The 5,556-nt window shown below is 42.7% G+C and overlaps 1 pseudogene; it reads left to right on the top strand.

Annotated features, from left to right (window-relative positions):
• Positions 1 to 1,848: 1,848 nt before the first annotated feature.
• Positions 1,849 to 3,120, top strand: LOC140622467 (transcriptional enhancer factor TEF-3 pseudogene; annotated as a pseudogene).
• Positions 3,121 to 5,556: the final 2,436 nt, after the last annotated feature.

Here is a 5,556-nt window from a genome sequence, read left to right on the forward strand (position 1 = left end):
TATATCTTATTAATATACATTTATATTATAAATAATATATATAAATATTTTAAAAATAAATGTGTTCTGATTATTATGCCAGAATCTGTGAAGGATACTAAGTTAAATAAGGCATAATGCCCAAGATCAGGAAACTCACAAACTGCTTAAAGAGATAAGACTGTAGGATCACTTTTCTTTTCTATATGAAGGGTTTTTTTTTTAAGATTTTATTTATTTATTTGAGAGAAAGAATGAGCAGAGAGAGGAGCAGAGGGAGAGGGAGAAGTAGATTGCCCACCAAGCAGGAGCCTGAGGCAGGACTTCATCCCAGGAAGTTGGGATCATAACCTGAGTCAAAGGCAGACACTTAACTGACTGAGCCACCCAGGTGCCCCTCTATCTGAAGTATTAATAAAAATAACAGTTAACACTTACTGATTATTCACTATGTAGAAACCCCTTTTGCATGACATTTAAATGTATTGAGTTTTTTAATTGACACAATAATCTCCTATGGTAGGTGCCATTATTAAATTCATTTTATAAATAAGAAAAGTAGTTTAAAAAGTATTTATAAGATGTTTTATGTAATCCTTGTGATAACCACAAAGCAAAAATCTACAGTAAATTCACAAAAAATAAAAAGAAGGGATTAAAACATACCACTATGGAAAATCATCAATTCACAAAAAAAAAGACAGCAAAAGAGGAAAATCCCTGAGAGATCTGCACACTGGAATTATAATACATTGGTGAAAGAAACTGAAGAAGACACAAATAGTGGAAAAATATTCTGTGGTTATGAATTCTAAAAATTAATATAGTTAAAATGTCCATACTGTCCAAAGCCATTTACAGATTCAATACAATGCCTATCAAAGCTCCAATGGCATCTTACACAAAAATAGAAAAACAATCCTAAAGTTCAAACAAAACCACCAAAAAACCCAAATGAACAAAGCAATCCTGAGTTAAGAACAAAGTTGGAGACATATGTTTCTTGATTTTAAGCTTTATTATAAAGCTATTGTAATCAAAATAGTATGGTACTGGTGTAAAAACAGACATATAGACCAATGGAACATAATCAAGAATTCAGAAATAAACCCATCATAAACAGTCAACTAATATTTGACAAGGAAGCCAAAACACTCAATGAAACTTCAGCTGAAACTTAATGAACTCTCCAAAAAATGATGCTCAGAAAACTGGATAATCACACACAAAAGAATAAAATTGGACCCTTACCTTATACGATACACAAAAATTAACTCAAAATGAATCAAGACTTAAACATAAGATCTAAAACTCTAAAACTAGAAAAAAATGAGGGGAAGCTCCTTGATATTAGTCTTGGGAATGATTTTTTGTGTGTGATACCAAAAGCACAAGCAACAAAAGCAAAAATAAGCAAGCGAGACTACATCAAACTAAAAAGCTACTGCACTGGAAAAATTACAAAGCAACCTATGCAATGGGAGAAAACAATTGTAAACCATCTATCAGGCAAGAGGTTAATATCCAAAATATATAAAGAATTCATCCAACTCAATAGCAAAATAAACCAAACAATGCAATTTAAAAATGCAATGAGGACTTGAATAGGTATTTTTCCAAATACATACAAATGGCCAGTAGATACAGGAAAGAGGCTCAACATAACCAATCATCAAGAAAATGCAAATCAGGCTGCGCCCGGCCCTGCCCGGCCCTGCCCGGCCCTGCCCGGCGCCCCAGCCCCGGCGGCGGCGAAGCGGGTGCGGGTCGGCGCGGGGTGGGCTCCGGCCGCCGCCCGCCCTGCTCCCTGCGCGGCCGCCCTGGTCCCGCCGGGCGCCCCGCGGACCCCGTGGAGCCGGCTGAGCGCGCCCGCCCGCCCGCACCCTGGGACCGGTCGGAATGAGCTGATTGCCCGCTACATCAAGCTCCGGACAGGGAAGACCCGCACCAGGAAGCAGGTCTCCAGCCACATCCAGGTGCTGGCTCGTCGAAAAGCCCGCGAGATCCAGGCCAAGTTAAAGGACCAGGCAGCTAAGGACAAGGCCCTGCAGAGCATGGCGCCCATGTCACCCGCCCAGGCCATCTCCGCCACAGCCTTCCACAGTAAAATGGCCCTCGCCCGGGGCCCAGGCCACCCAGCAGTCTCAGGGTTTTGGCAAGGAGCTTTGCCGGGCCAAGCCGGAACATCCCATGATGTGAAACCTTTCTCTCAACAAACCTACACTGTCCAGCCTTCACTGCCTCTGCCAGGGTTTGAGTCTCCTGCAGGACCCACCCCGTCGCCCTCAGCGCCCCCAGCACCCCCGTGGCACGGCCGCAGTGTGGCCAGCTCCAAGCTCTGGATGTTGGAGTTCTCTGCCTTCCTGGAGCAGCAGCAGGACCCTGATACGTACAACAAGCACCCGTTCGTGCACATTGGCCAGTCCAGCCCAAGCTACAGTGACCCCTACCTCGAAGCTGTGGACATCCGCCAGATCTATGACAAATTCCCAGAGAAGAAGGGAGGACTCAAGGAACTCTTTGAACGGGGACCTTCCAATGCCTTTTTTCTGGTGAAATTCTGGGCAGACCTCAACACCAACATCGAGGATGAAGGCAGCTCCTTCTATGGGGTGTCCAGCCAGTACGAGAGTCCGGAGAACATGATAATCACTTGTTCCACCAAGGTCTGCTCTTTCGGCAAGCAGGTGGTAGAGAAGGTGGAGACAGAGTATGCCCGCTATGAGAATGGCCACTACTCATACCGCATTCATCGGTCCCCACTCTGCGAGTACATGATCAATTTCATCCATAAGCTGAAGCACCTGCCCGAGAAGTACATGATGAACAGCGTGCTGGAGAACTTCACCATCCTGCAGGTGGTCACCAACAGAGACACACAGGAGACATTGCTGTGCATTGCATATGTCTTTGAGGTGTCAGCCAGTGAGCACGGGGCTCAGCACCATATCTACCGGCTGGTGAAAGAATAAGAGACTCAGGGAGCAGGGAGGGGGGAAGAGACGTCGTGTGTGCAGGGACATGGGGAGGGAATCTGCAGGGGCAGCCCCTGAAATGCCAGGAGAGCTGGGAGGTCATGACTCTTCCTATCCAGCAACAACCTGCAGTGCCCAACCCCAAATAAACCCAAGATGGTATGTATTTTCAGAGGAAAAAAAAAAAAAAAAGAAAATGCAAATCAAAAGCACAATGAGATATTACCTCACATCTATTAAAATAATGATTATCATAAAGACAAAAGAAAATGAGTATTGTGAAGGATGGTGGGAAAAGGGAACCTTTGTGCACTGTAGATGGGAATATAAATTGCTGCAGCCACCATGGAAAACAGAATGGAGGTTCCCCAAAAAATTACAAACAGGGAAACCTGGGTGGCATAGTCTGTTGAACGTACAGCTCTTGGTTTCAGCTCAGGTCATGATCTCAGGATCATGGGATCGAGCCCTGTGTCAGGCTCCAGGCTCAGCAGAGCGTCTACTTGAGGTTCTCTCTCCTCTCCCCGTGCTCCGCCCCCCAACTCTGTGCTCTCTCTAAAATAACTAAATAAATCTTTTTTAAAAAATTAAAAACATCTACCATATGATGCAGCAATCCCACTTCTGGGTATGCATCCAAAGAAAATAAAATCAGAATATTGAAGAGATAGCTGCACTCCCATGTCCACTGCATTGCAGCACTATTCACCACGGCCAAGACGTGGAGAAACCTAGGCGTCTGCTGAGAGATGAATGGATAAAGGAAATGTGGTGCGTGTGTTTGTGTGTGTGTGTATTATATATGTGTGTGTATAATGTGGGTGCTTATATAGGTAATAATACACATACACACAATGGAATGTGATTCATCCATAAAAAGAAGAAACCCTGCCTTTTGCAATTGCATGGATGGAACTTGAGGGCATTAGGATAAGTAAAATAAGTCAGACAGAAAAATACAAATACTGTATGTTCTCACTTACATGTGAAATCTAAGAAAGCCAAACTCAGAGAAAGAAAAAGTACAGTGGTGGTTCCCAAGGCTAGGGGGTGGAGGGAAAGGGTGAAGTGGTCAACAGGACAAACTTCCAGCTAAAAGATGAATAAGTTCTGGGGATCTCACATACAGAATAGTAACTGTAGTTTACAAAACTATATTAAATACTTCAAAGTTGCTAAGAGAGTAAATCTCCAGTGTTATCACCACACCCCAAAAATAAATAAATAAATAAATAAATAAATAAATAAATAAATGAAATATATGAGGGGGATGGAAATATTAACCAACTTTATTATGGTTCACAATACATATGTATATCAAATCATCACATTATATACCTTAAACTTACTTACATGACAAAAATGTCTCAATAAAGCTGAAAAATAAACAGGAAAAATGGAGTACAGAAAGGGTATGTAAATCTCACCCACATAAAAGTCAGGGTCAGAATTCCAAGCAGGACATTTGTCACCCACTGTGCTATAGTGCATTATTACAACACCAGACGACAGTACAAACGGGGGCACAAGGCAGTCGATTATTATTAGCAGATGAATGGTACAAATAATACTATGCCGTTAAGGATACTCTGACATCTGAGGAGTCCCTGCTATAATCCAGGTTTCACGCAATCCAGAGCCAAGACTGTGAATATTCATGCTTTATGCTGTAGGTTTTACACCAATGGTTTAATGTTTGAAACCACCTACTTTATGCAGAGCCTCAGTGACTCACTTCATAAAATAAATTCCTTGTGTGTCGAATGCCAGGAACCCAAAATTTATATCATTGCTCATTAATATAGTGAAGATTTTACCAAAAGCATTCTCTCAAAGTCTGCTGCACCTCAAGAGGGGAAAAAGAACCCATTCAAAGCACGGCCCTTCTGTTTAGTTCTACCTTGACCTATGTCACACTTCATCCTACGACTGGAATCACTGAAGAATTCATGCTCCGCGTACCCATCGAGATCTACAGTTAAAACAGCAAGCCTTCCCTATGCTGTTCCCTTCTGCCATTTTCAATGCAAATCTACCTTTTAGTCAAAGCCAAGTATCTGTCTTGACTAAAGTCTTACTAAATTGAATCTTTACATTGTTCTTAGAAGCAGAGCAAAGAGTGGAAACACACAGGGAGCGTTGGTCCTAAAGTCCTCCACAGTCCTGAAACTGCAATCGTTTAAATAGTCTTATTTCTCCAAAATGAAATAGAACGTTTAAGAGAAATGGAAAATTTAATTCACTGTGAAGAGCCTAATTAGCTTTGGAGATAAGAACTAAAGGTTTGTGTGTGTTTTGCCAGCCTGCCCTATAATCTCCCAGGCTACTCAGACAGATCATTAAATAAATCCATCAGCAGTTGATTTTTTGGCCCCACAAAAGTGACCAGTGGCTCTGCTCCGGCCAAACCAATAAATAATCAATTTGAGATTGACATAATTCCCAGGAGCCACGATCCCATCACAATGTTTCTAGCAACCTCTTTACCTAAGAGAGCTCTGCATACTTTGGTCCAGGGTCTCAGCTCGCCCTTTCCTTTGTGGACCAGTGCAAGCCCCACCTCGTACACGAAGGGCTTCATGACTGCCCCACTGCAGGGGAC

The sequence above is a fragment of the Canis lupus genome, chromosome 31 (genome assembly GCF_048164855.1).
Source record: "Canis lupus baileyi chromosome 31, mCanLup2.hap1, whole genome shotgun sequence".
Lineage (NCBI taxonomy): Eukaryota > Metazoa > Chordata > Mammalia > Carnivora > Canidae > Canis > Canis lupus.